Below are 13,838 nucleotides of genomic sequence, written 5' to 3' on the forward strand. Positions count from 1 at the left end.
TAGGGAAAAACCATCTATCTGCATACCCTCTTTTCTATCATAGAATAGCACTACTTTACTGATGTTTAGACGTTTCAGCAGCGGCCGCCCAAGTTACCAGATCTTATCTGAGATGGTTTTTTTCCCATTCCCTATTGAGTTCTAAGTTTCTGGCAGCCTACTATGATACTAAGAATGGGTTTCCCTGGCTACAAAGTCTTCATTGTCTCTTGCGAACTTCTTGTGCCTTCTGACACAGTGGCACAATGGAATCCTTTAACTGAATAATAGCTTACTTAGACCTGTGAAACCTGCTTCCTTGAGAAGATTTCCTCTCCACTCCCATATTTCTCCCACCTGGAGATTTTCACGAACCACACTTCTAAACTACAGATACACAGATGAGTCTGAATTCTTAGGCACCTGCTGAGGACTGAGGACTGATAACTCTACCATGTTCTTTGCTCAACACTGCTTTTGTTTTGTTTGGTTTGGCGATGTTTTTATATTCTAGGTCTTGAGCTGCATTTCTTTATTGTGCACATTTTTTTGCACTGGTTTACTCAAGTATCTTTTTTTTGTTTCTTTCTGCAACTGTCTCCGCATTACTTGTGAGAAGGCCCAGATGAATTTCTAAGATGTTGACATGCTTGTTAAGTTGATTTTGTTCTTTTTCTAGCACCTTAAAGAAAGTGTAATTTTCTGGAATTTTGTGTTCTTTTCTTTTGTTTTTCTTGTAAACTCTCCCATAGTTGGTGATGATATAAATCAACATGTTCCCCAATTTATTTATTTATATATTACTTATGAATTTTTTTCAGTTTAGGGATGTTAGTGATGCCATGAATATTCTTACACAATTCTTTTGTACGCATTTTTGTTGATTATGCACTTAAGGGTGAAATTGCTCGGTCAAAGAGTATACAGAGGTTTTATCTTTCATAGATATTGCTAAAATACTTAACAAATTTGTTTCACAAATTTATACTTCCTCCTATGTATGTGTGAGAGTTACATTAGTAACTAGAGGGTTTTGAGCAGAGGAGTTTCATAATCTGCTTTCAAATTTTCACTCTAGCTACTCATTTGAGGATGAATTATATAGGTGCAAAAAGTGGAAACACAGAGAGAAGTTAAGGAACAACCATAGTCATCCAGGCTTTGATCAGAATGGTAACAGTGGAAGTGGGGAGAAGTGGTTAGATGTTAGATTCTGGCATATTTTAAAGGCATAGTCAATAGGCCTTACTAGCAGATTACATATGCTGTATAAGAGAAAGAGCTAAGGCTGAATCTAACAATTTTGCCTGATCAACTACCTAACAGTGATGAAGACTGAGGAAGAGGTTGTAGGTGTGGGTGTGATCAGATGTTTTGTTTAGGACATGTTAAATTGTGGTGCCTATTTGATTTTAAGGGGAAATGTAAGCAGTACATTTGATATAAGTCTAGAGATCAAGGAAGAGATGTAGACTAGAGATATAAATTCCACCTGTAATGACTGTATTACTTTCAAAATGTATCTCATACATAATACTTTGAGAATGTTATGCTGATATTGTCTTCTCCTCACAAATCTGCCCAACATTTTATAACCAATTGTTAAATTATCTCAGTCTTTGAAGGTTGATTCCCTCAAGAACTATTACTATAGGCTCTATTAGTGGCTTTAAGAGGACACTTTCCATTGTGTTCTTGATTCTGACTGCTATTGTGAGAGGTGTTTCAGTCTGCTGCTCTCAGGGTTTTTGCTTCTTTTCTGCTGATAGATTTATTTAGTCTTCAAATTTATTACTGACCTAGAAATAGGAAGAAATATTCTCCTTTTCTAAAAAGTTTATTAAGACCAGTTTTCTCTGCAGCATTTTCTCTTTCCTATTATATTTGCCTATCAGATCTATCCCAACATGCCACATCCTCATTGCCATCAGTCTAATCTGTTTTCTAAGATTTCAGCTTTCCTCCTAAAGAAAGATTTCTCTTTCTTCTATTTTGATTTCAATTTTTTTGAGCACAGAATATCTTTTTGTTTATTTGTGTCTTTAAAACACATGAATTGCTGAATTAAAGGAGCCATACAAAAATCAAGAATACTTACATTAGTACATGCATAGGTACATACACACACACACACACACACACACACACACAATTCAAAAAGGTGCACAATAATTTAATTGCTTTGTTTTATAATTGTAAAATAATGCAATGATTCTGATCCTCTGTTTTTTTATTTCTGATGGTGATGTGAAATGAGAAATCTAATTCAGGTGAAAGTTGTTATAAATAAATGTTTAGAAATATTTGGTGAGTCTAAGAATGCTTTCACATATGCAGTGTATTTAGGTATATATATATATGTGCATTTTTACCTGACTTTCAAGTAAATACACATACATATGCACAACACAGACTCATTAATAATGTCACATTTAAGTTCAAAAAGAAACTGGAAAGAAATGTGGAGAGAATAGAAATTAAAAGAATGAGTGATTAAGTTAACATGAAACTAAAAGAATATAGACAGTCAGACACAAAGATTTAAAGTAGAATGGTGGACCTTAATTTTAGTAATGAATATATTTCCCATCTTAATGCAAAAACTCTTCAAATGCAGAACATTTACTTTTATGCAGTGAAGGATTTGTTAGACCACCTAGTGGAGTAAAATCCTCAAATTAACTTTTGATTTTTTTCCTTCTACTTAAGGTGAGATTTCAACACAAAAGGCTTTACTCAAGGGAAGCTAGTAGAATAAAGTGGGAAGTCAGAGCCCTGAAAAAAGTCTCACTGGACTAAAATCAAGATGTCTGCAGTGCTGGTTCCTTCTGGAGGCTCCAGGAGAGAATCCATTTCTTCTCCTATTCCAGTTTCTCATGGCCTCAAGCATTCCTTGGCTCATGGCCCTTTCTCCACCTTCAAAGCCAGCAGGGTAGCATCTTCTAATCTTCCCTGACTCTAACTATTCTTCCTTCCTATTCCACTTTCTAGGACCATGATAATGACAGTAGTCCCACCTGCTTAATCAGGGCCAATCTTTTTATTTTCTGGCTTTACTGAAATATAATAGACAATTAGTTGCTCATATTTACATTGTACAATTCAGTGAGTTTTTCAATTATATTTGGCATACAATAATATATTAGTTTCAGTTGTACAGCACAGTGATTAGAGATCTATATAACTCACAAAGTGATCACCCCACTAAATCTAGTACCCCTGTTCCCCCTTACCCCTGTTCCCCCTTACGTATTTATTACGACATTTTCAACTATTTTCCTTATGCTACACTTTGTATTTTAATGTCTATTTTGTAACTGTCCATTTGTACTTCTTAATCTCTTTGCCCTTTTTCACCATTCTCCCTAACCTCCCACCCTTCTAGTAGCCCTCAAAATATTCTCTTTATGAATTTATTTTTGTTTTTGTTGTTGTTATTTTGTTCTTTAGATACCACATGTACATGAAATCATGTAGTATTTGTCTTTCTGTATTCTGATTTATTTTATTTAGTACAATATCCTCTAGGTCCATCAAGACAATATCTTTTTCCATCCCCTTCCTGTGTCTTTTAATCTGAAGTGAGTCTCTTATATGCAGCATATGTAGGGGTCTGGTTTTCTTATCCATTCAACCACTCTATCTTTTGGCCGAGGCACTTAATTCTTTTCCATTTGAGGTACTCGTTGATAGGAATGTAGTTATTATCATTTTTTATTCTTGTTTTTGATACACTTTTTTTTCTTCTCGAAGAAGTTCCTCCAAAATTTCCTGTAATACTGACTTGATGTTGATAAATTCTTTTAGCTTATTTTTGTCTGGGAAGCTCTTTATCTGTCCTTCAACTCTAAATGATAGCTTTGCTGGACAAAGTATTCTTGGTTGTAGATCCTGGGTTTTCACCACATCAAATTTTTTTGTGCCAAGCCCTTCTGTCCTGCATAGTTTCTTTTGAGAAATCAGCTTCCAGTCTTATGGGTGCTCCCTTGTAGGTAACTAACAGCTTTTCTCTTGTTGCTTTTAAGATTCTCTCTTTGTATATAACCTTTGGCATTTTAATTATAATGTGTCTTGGCATGGGTCTCTTTAGGTTCCTCATTTTGGAAATCTTTGAGCTTCCTAAGGTCATATGTCTATTTCCTTTAACAGTTAGGGATGTTTTCCATTATTATTTCTTCAAATACATCTTCAACTTTTTGTTTTCCTTCAGGTACCCCTATGACATTGATGTTGTTACCCTTAATTTTCTCCCATATGCTCCTTAAATTATTATAGTCTTGGCTTCTTTTTTCTTGCCATTCTGGTTGGGTGTCCATGGCTTCTCCATCCTCTACATCAATGGTTTGATCCTCTTCATCCACTCTGTTGATTCCCTCTAATATACTTTTCATCTCAGATAATATGTTCTTCATTTCTGACTAGTTCTCTTTTATAATTTCCATTTCCATTTTTCTGTTTTTGTTTGTTTATCTCTTTGTTAAGTTTCTCACTGAGTTCATCTACTCTTCCCCTAAATTCATTGAGCATCTTTATAACCAGTGTTTTGAACTCTGCGTTTGTTACAGTACTTGGCTCTATTATATCTGGATCTCTGTTCTGTCCTCTCATATGGTTTCTACTTCTTTGTCTTCCCATTTTGGCTGCCTTTCTGTGTCTGTTTCTATGTACCAAGCAAAACTCCTAAGTCTCCTGGTCTTGTTAATATGGATTTGTGTAGTAGGTGTCCAGTGGCAGTCCTGAGAGGGGTTCAGCTGCAGGCCAAGTTTTGCCCCAGCCAGTGCCCCTTCGAGGCCATCTGTTCAGATTCAGCAAGCAATCCACAGATGCTGTGCTTATAGTTGCCTCAAGAAGCCATGCCAGAAACCAAGGTCAGCTTCCACCAATGAGTCTAGGCACTGCTCAGCAAGGAGCATTGAACTCAATAAGAACACATCTGGCTGTGTCTTAGGTGGGTCCACGAGTTGGGGGAGGTGCAGTTCCTCTCAGCGGAGTGACCTCTGTTATCCAGTTTGATGACATCTCAGCTATGGCACCACTGAGTCTGCACACTGGGAGGGAGAGAGCTCAACAGAACAGTGGATATTGCCAAACTTTTGCCTGAGAGAGAGTCTTGCCTCCAGCCCTTGCTCTGATGACTCGGTGTCCCCCTGTAAGTCTCTGGTGTCCCTGGAGCAGCTGACCCAGCTCTGGTATTCAGAGCAATCAGATCCATCACTTGTGGACACAGCATCTTTAAGAGGCTACAGCTACAGCTGCCACAGCCTTTGTCCCACTCAGCCACTTGAGACCAGACAGTCTCGCATCTTCGCCCCATCCTATCTTCTACCGTTGCAGAGTGATTTCTGATTTCTTTAGTACTGCTCTGTTCATCTAGATCCCAGTCAACATTACTTGCTGTTTGCTTCAGGTTTCTGTCACAACTTTAATTTGGTTACAAGAGTGATGAACAAAGCCTCGATCATCTACACCATTTCTTCCTCTCTTCTCAAGTTTTTTTTATTCTCTTGTTCTGATTAGAAAATCGAGGCATGTTTTCAAAAGCCATCAAAGAGAAAACATTTCAAGCAAAGGTTTTATAAACTGCTTTCTTAACCTTTGTATTTACAACAAGGAAATGATAGATTATTTTTAAAATAAAGAACTTTATTCTTTATTATTTGTTTATTGATAAAATCAACCAATCTATAGGTAGAGCCAATATCAGATCACTGAATCTTAGAGCTATGGTCAGATATTTATAATTAACAAAGCAAGAGCCAATGTGAAGTCACATTGTAGACAGTGGCCCTTAAATCACAAGAATCTGTATGATTAGACGTTCTACTGCCCCCTCCTTTTGACTAGAATATACTTTCAGGGCATTCACAAAGAGATGGAATGTAGGCAGGCTCTCTGCACCTCCTACCAAGGTCTGGCTGTCATAGCCTACACATCTTACTGAAGTTCATATTTGCTAACATTTCGGTAGACCTGCTATTTCCCAAAATCTAGCATGTTCAGTTCTGACTCTAGGAAAACAGTTGCTGGGCTGCCTAAAGCCACCTGGTCAAGGCGCAACAGATAAGAACCAGAACCACACCTGGGAAAAACAGCCACAAAAAACAATAAGCTTCTGCAAACAGCTAAGGCAAAAATGTCTCACTTGTTAAACCACCACCAAAACATCAGGGTCCTGCTGGGAGACACAGTCCATTATTTTTCTCCCCAAATGCCATTCCTTGCTGTCTTTTAATTTTGCTGGCCAAAATAGCAGGCACTGGGGCTTGAGGGTGCCCAATACATAGTAAAACATATTCCATGGGAATTTTGAACAAATTGAGAGAATAGGACATGGGGTAAGATAAAAAATGAAATATCTCCTTTATTACTTAATGGCTAGATTGGCATATGATGCTTAGGTATGCAGACAGACTATAATTCCTCATTCTGACTCCCAGAATTGAATGTACAGCCCTAAAGCAGTGTTAGAAAATTGCAGTGCTCCCAGTAGGGTGGGAATGGAGGAACAGATCCTTAGGGATGCTTTTGGTAAGAACCTAACTCCCAAGAGGACAAGAGGGAAGCATCTGAGCAGTTATTTTAGCAAAGTCAGCAATGAGGCAAACTCCATTTTGGGGGGGCGGGGGTGGAGGGAGACAAGTAAGTACCACAGTATATCTTGAGAGCTCAATATTGTACAGGTATCCTTCACTTTTCAAAAGTTCACTTTATACTACTTTGCTTTTAGGAAAGACCTCCATCAGTACCTGTTTTTTCAAACTAAAAGACATCCAAAAAATATTTCTGATTTTACAAAAAAAATAGATAAAAGACAAAAATAGTGTTTGGTGTGTTTTGCAGCGAGCTGTTATAGAGGCAGCGTGCACTGGTAAGTGAAACTACACTGTACATACATTATTTCTTCTTTAAGTCGGCTGCGTATTTATCACATCATCCTTTTACTAGTGTTATTTTAGGTTTTATGTGTTAGTTGGTATGATTTGGTAGGTTATTTTGGAGGTCTGTGAATAATAAAAAAATTCCTCCCACATAAATTAATGGTAGTTGCTTCTTTGCTTTATGCCATTTCAGTTTACAAAAGGTTTCATAGGAATGCTCTACTTCTGGAGAGTGGGGGAAATATATACTGGAAAAATTCTTCTACATAGCAACCAGAGGAGTAAGAAATGAATCTTCCCTCACCTATAATGCCCCTTTGAGATGGCATGGCCTGCACAGGATTCAGCTTTTAGAATGATCACGCTGCATGTAGCCTGGGGAATGTCCTAGAGGCAGAGACATCAGTTAGGCTATTTCCGTGATCCAGGTAAAAGGTGATGTTGGTTTTCCAACATCCTCAGAAAGTAGAAAAAAGGAACTGGCAGGTATGTCATAGTTAGGAGGAACAACCAATGGCATCAGACTAGATGTTGGTAGAAAAAGAGAATGAATAGAGGGTTTCTGCAGATTGTTGGCTTGTACAACAAGAGACAGGAATAGCCTTCACTCAGGAAACAGAGGAATTTCCTGGATGAGACTAATAAGCTTATATTTGGGCATACCAAGCTCTGGATTCTATGGGACACCCAAAAGGAGATACCCACAAAGCTGCTAGATATAATAATTAGATGATATATTAGGAGAAGATGTGATACATTCTGAAAACATATCCTTGAGAGTCATCGCAATTAAGATGGAAACTGAAGCTTTTGGAATTATGAAATCAGAAGGGCAGAAAAGAGATTTCTGGGGAACAGGTAAATGAAAGAAGCAGGCTGGGGAAAAGAAGCCCAAGAAGGAGCCTGAGAGGTGGCATGAAGGCAAGGAAATGAGGGTGCCATGGAAAGAAGGTCTTTCAAGGAGAGACCTGGCAATACCCACTGGCTGGGGTGACAGGCAGAAGGGGCCTCAGGCCCTTGTCAGGAATTGCACCCAAGTTGTGCAGATGAGGTTGAGAGTGACCAGTGAGGAGAATAAAGAATTCTCTTTCAGAAATGATGATACAAAAAGAGACAGAGAAATATTGTGTCTAGAAAGAGAATTTTTTAAATATCTACAAATTTTTATTGATAAAATTCAAATCATAATAATTGAGTACTTTTTTAAATACAGGTTTACTAATGAGAAGAGTATAAGTCTTTTTTTTGGTGGTGGGGGGGTACATTTTGCTTAATTGGGATTCAGAGTTAGTTTTCCCTGTCATCAAACTCACCTGCAAATATTCACCTCTTAGTCCTAATCTGTAATGAGATTTTACATATTTTATGTTTATTAGCTTCTTTTCTTGATATTTGCCTTTTAGTATATTAATACAATGCAGATCAGTTGGTTCCAATTGAAGGTTAACTGAAAAATGTTCAATTATGCACTTTTATGGATTTAAAATTTATTTATTTTAAGCTTTATTTTTTAGAGTAATTTTAAGTTTAAGCAAATTGAGTTGGAAGTACAGAGAGTTCCTATATACCTCTTGCCTCCATACAAGCACTGACCCTCCCCCACCTCAACGTTTCATACCAGAATGGTGCATTTGTTAGAATCAATGAACTTATTGATTGGCACATCATTATCACCCAAAGTCCATAGTTCACATTAAGGCTCTATCTTAGTGTTGAATACTTTATGGGTTTGGACAAATGTATAATGACATGCACTCATCATTATAGTAACATATATAATAATTTCACTGCCCTAAAAATCTTATGTGCCCTGCTAGTTCTTCCTTCCCACCCTCCTAATCCCTGGCAACCACTGATATTTTACCTGTCTCCATAGTTTTGCCTTTTCTAGAATGTCATATAGTTGGAATCATACAGTATGTAGTCTTTTCAGATTGCCTTCTTTCACTTAATAATATGTATTTAAGATTCTCCATGTCTTCCCATGGCTTAATAGCTCATTTCTTTCTAATGCTGAATAATATTCCATTGTGTGGATGTACTAAAGTTTATTTGTCCATTCACCTACTAAAGGACATTTGGGTTGCCTCCAAGTTTTGGCAGTTATAAATAAATCTATTATAAACATTCGAGTGCAGGGTTTTGTGTAGATATATTTTCAGTTCTTTGGGATAAAGACCAACGAGTATGATTCCTGGATCACAAGGAAAGAATATGTTTGGTTTTGTAAGAAAATGCCAAGCTATCTGCCAAAGTGGCTGTACCATTTTGACATTACCACCAGCAATAAATAAAAGTTCCTGTTGCTCCACATCTTCTCCAGTATTCGGTGTCAGTGTTTCAGATTTTTACCATTTTAATAGGTGGTGTAGTAGTATCTTGTTTTAATTTGGCATTCCCTAATGATATATGATGTGGAGCACGTTTTCATATGATTATTTTCCACCTCTATATCTCCTTTGGTGAGATGTCTATTCAAGTCTTTGCCCAGCTTTTAACCGGATCATTCTTTTGCTGAATTTTTGGAGTTCTTTGTATATTTTGGATAACAGTCCTTTATCTAATAGGTCTTTTCCAAATATTTCCCCACCAGTCTGTGGTTTGTCTTCTCATACTCTACATGTCTTTTACAGAGCAGATGTTTTTAATTTTGATAAAGTCCAGCTTATCAGTTATTTCTTTCACAGATTGTGCCTTCGATATTGTCTGAAAAGTCATCGCCATTTCTAAGCGCTTCTAGATTTTCTCTTAGGTTAATTTCTAGATTTCTAGTTTTGAATTTTACATCATCTATTTTGAGTTGCTTTTTGTGAAGGCTGTAAGGTCTCAGTCTAGATTCCTCTTTTTTTTTTGGCATGTAAGTGTCCAGTTGTTCCAGCACCATGTGTCGAACAGACTATCTTTTCTCCATTCTCTTGACTTTATTCCTTTGTTAAAGATGAGTGGACTGTATTTATGTGGGCCTATTTCTGAGTTTTCTATTTTATTCCACTGATGTATTTGTCTAATCTTTCACCAATACTCCACTGTTTTGATTACTATAGCTTTGTAATAAATCTTGAAATTGGGTAGTATCAGTCCTCCAACCTTGTTTTTTTTCCCCCCAATATTGTGTTGTGAAAGAATATTTAAACACAGTAATGACTAGAGCATTCACATATAATAAGGAGAACTTATCAATATCCAGGTTAAGATTGAACAAAGAGTAGAAAACTTTTTCTTTAAAACCTCCGACATCTTTCTGTCAAAAGAAAATAGGCACCAGTGTATATTCCTAGTTAATATCTCTATCCCCTACCATTAATATTAGACCTCATTATTTGAGTTTAGTATTATTAATTAAATATTTTTATCATTAATTTTAAGAAATTTTATAAAGGAGATATCAAATATACATTAAAAAGTTTAAAGTACATAGTCTCTTTAATTTCTTTACATCTAATTTAATGAAAAATTAAACTGAAATTTTCAAAAATAAATTTTATTCTTGGTCCTAGTCTCATAATTCATAACCATGTTATGCTTTTTTTTGTTACTGTCAAGAGTAAAATCAGTGGTCAAATTTTCCATGACTTGATGTATTATGTAGGAGGCGGAATGACAAAGAGGTAATCCAACAACAGTTTCCTCCTCCATTTCCAGGAGAAGTTGAAGAGAATGCTAGAAACATTTAGCTTAGAGTCTCACAAATATAGAAATGCATAATCTATAGCTTTCTCCTTTCCTTCCTGCATTAGACAGTGTTGTTGTCGATGAAGAGCATAACCTCATGTCAAAAAGAGTAAGAATCATTTTCAGTATTTTATAAAATAATATAAAAAAAAACTTTATGTAAGAAATATAAAATGGTATAAATATACATTTTATTTGGTTTAGATATTAAATATTATGAGTATACAGAGTGAAATTTATTTTAGCAGTGACACATATCTGTTAAAAAATTAGGTTCCAAGAAATTTAAGTTTTGTAATTCTGATTATGAGGCATGTTGGTGCATCCAGCCCTAAACCTGCACGCACGCGCGCGCGCGCGCGCGCGCACACACACATACACACACACACACACACACACACACACACACACCATGTGCTATGACTAGTAAACAGCAGCAAGGTTGACTAAATTAAAATTTTTATAAGTATATTCAGAATCATAAGAGCCAAGAATAGAAAAATATGATTAATATACCAAAATTATAAACTGATTTAATGATAACACCTTTTGAGGGGGGGAAAAAAAAAACAACAACTAGTAATCATCTTCTACCTTTTCTCCTCAAAAAATAATAAATATTTAAAAAATAACCATGATATTTAGCAATAGTCATCAAATATTTGACAAGGGAATTTATTGTTTTATTAAACAAGTAAAAGCAAAATTTTACATATACTTTGGCTCTTCTCATTAGTGATATTAGTTAAAATGGTCTGCATTGATAGCCAGAAAATTTGCTAATTTCGACTGATATTAATAAGTCCTGCTATGCCCATCTAAACCACTGTTGCTGTGAAGTTATTACTGAGTTCCAAATATAAGCAATTTTTTAATATCACAGTATGGAAATACAAGAAATTCAACATACATGTGTGAAGAAATGTGAACAAGTGCATGAACCTTTAGTGAGTGCTTACTATGAGTCAAGCACCATGCTATATATTCTTATATGCCACGTAGGTTATCTTGTTTAATTCTTATACATTGTATTGAACATTAGCATAATTTGCCCTTATTTTATAGATGAATAAACTGAGATTCAGATAATTTAACTATTATTGTCATTCACCAGATGTTTGAACCCAACCATTTTGATTAAAAACATAATACATTCTTCATTTTACTGTGACCAATTTAAGCATGTTAATTATTTTGTAGGAAGTGAACCCTATTTACCTTTACACAGTAAAGGCAATGGAAAAATTAATAAGAGAATTAATCATTTTTTTCTTGAAGTCTTTGTGTTTACAGTTATTCAATTTCTGTAGATGGTTAGAGGATTTTTTTTAAAGCAGAAAACTTCAGATCATTTTTTTACCCAAATGAATGAGTGACTTTATGTAGTTTTGAGGAAAGGATTTATTGTGTTTGGGCCTAAAATGTGCTTATGTTTTCTACTATGCTTAATTTCCCCTGAAGTAGTATAATGTTAGGTCGCTGCAAAAATAAACAATTTTGCTGCTGCAAGAAGAATTTTTTAATATTCCCACAGCTGACAGGTACTTTTCTCCTGAACTACCCTACAGAAAGCAAAAAAATGGATGAGAAGATATTCTCTATGATAAGAACTCAAAGGCAACTTCTAGAGTGTATCTTTCTAATGCTACTTTTTTTTTTTAAGTTAGAGATTTATTTTTAAATGAATTTGGAAAGTTAAGAGGGAATAAGCCTGGCCTTTACTATATGAATTAAATTAATTAAATAATTAGAGCTTTTTATGGTCAATTTAAATCAATTCAAGTAGATGTTCATAATATCTGTTTCTTCTTGATTGTCCCCTAAATGACTCTGAAATAGTGGTTATGGAGTACTCTTGACAGACAATAAGCTGAGAAGAAAGTGTTAGAAAGAAAGGAATTAAATAGTTTTTAGAGTTAGTGAAGTACATAGTATCACCTCAAATAATTGGTCACGTAGGATCAGGGTGTAATCTCGCCGACAGTATCGCCGTATCTGCATAAAAGACTGAAGATAAGGTTTGACCAGTGATGATAACATTAGAAAATGGAGAAACACGAAAAATAATATTTGCAGTGATTCAGAAAGAAAAGGTGTCAGCTGCTTATCAACTCACTTTGTGATAATGTGGTTTCCCACACAGTATGTGTCAGCTATCACAATTGCTCTATCTGAAAATTCAGTTTCTCACGGTGATGGAATAATTACATTTCAGCTTATATACCTGTTTCTGTGAACTACCATCAGGATCCTTGAGATCGCTTACATTTAAGGCACTAATGATATTGTCTTCATCAGCCTGTAAAGTTGTGAGATATAACTTGAACCTTGGTAAATTTACCGAGGTAATCTCTAGGGCTTGGATGGACAGTCACTTGCCCTCCCTGATGAATATTCCTTTAGCATCAGCAGATGAGCATTTCATCATTCAGTGGATGATCACATCTTCCTCTGGAAGGGTTTATATTCTGTGATCTATAAAAATAATATTGTTGGTTTCCAAAGTATTCTCTTGAAAGTCAATATTGTGAATTATTTCGGAATCTGCTTTCCTCTGTCCTCAAGTCTAATTGCCATGGTTTGTATACAGGAAGTACTGGATAAATATTTCTTGAATTAACAAATAAATCAATGAATAAGATATAAACAATAGAAAATATCTAGATAGAAAAGGAAAATAAATTGCTAATTCTAAAACCAATGATGCATTAACACAAAGTCAGCTACTTGTTAACTTTCAGCTAACAAAAAAGGAATCAAGATAACTTATAAGGAAAAAAAAGATGTTATATAGCACATAGAGACATTAATAAATAAATGATAGTGCTATGTTTTAAAAGATAACTTATTGCTGCCCAACGTTTTTATTGTTAAAATTTCAAGTCTACAAAGAATTTGAAAGACTAATACAAAGAATATTGTTAAACAAAAATCTTAACTTCTACGGCTGAAATTTTTTTTCAGAAGAAAGAGTTACTATAAGCCATTGCTAGCAAAAAAAAAAAAAGAAGAAAAAAAAAAGGCTGGTCTTGGGGCATGTAGTCTAAACTATCAGCAGTATGTCTAGGTAGGAAAGACAGCAGGTCCATTATCCTAGGCTTGCAAGCATTTTTTTTACATCAGATGGGTGAGGAAGATGTAAGCCATTATGAAAGAATTTACATTATTTATAGACAAAGAATGGGACACAGTGAAGTGGGACTTGTTCTAGGATAAAGTGCAACAGAGTCTTCAAGGAAAAAGTGTCTTTTCCTGTGGATTCGCTGTGGGCAGCAGATTGGAAAGTTCATGTGTAAATAAGCAGAGGTT

The sequence above is a fragment of the Pteropus alecto genome, unplaced genomic scaffold (assembly GCF_000325575.1).
Source record: "Pteropus alecto unplaced genomic scaffold, ASM32557v1 scaffold237, whole genome shotgun sequence".
NCBI lineage: Eukaryota > Metazoa > Chordata > Mammalia > Chiroptera > Pteropodidae > Pteropus > Pteropus alecto.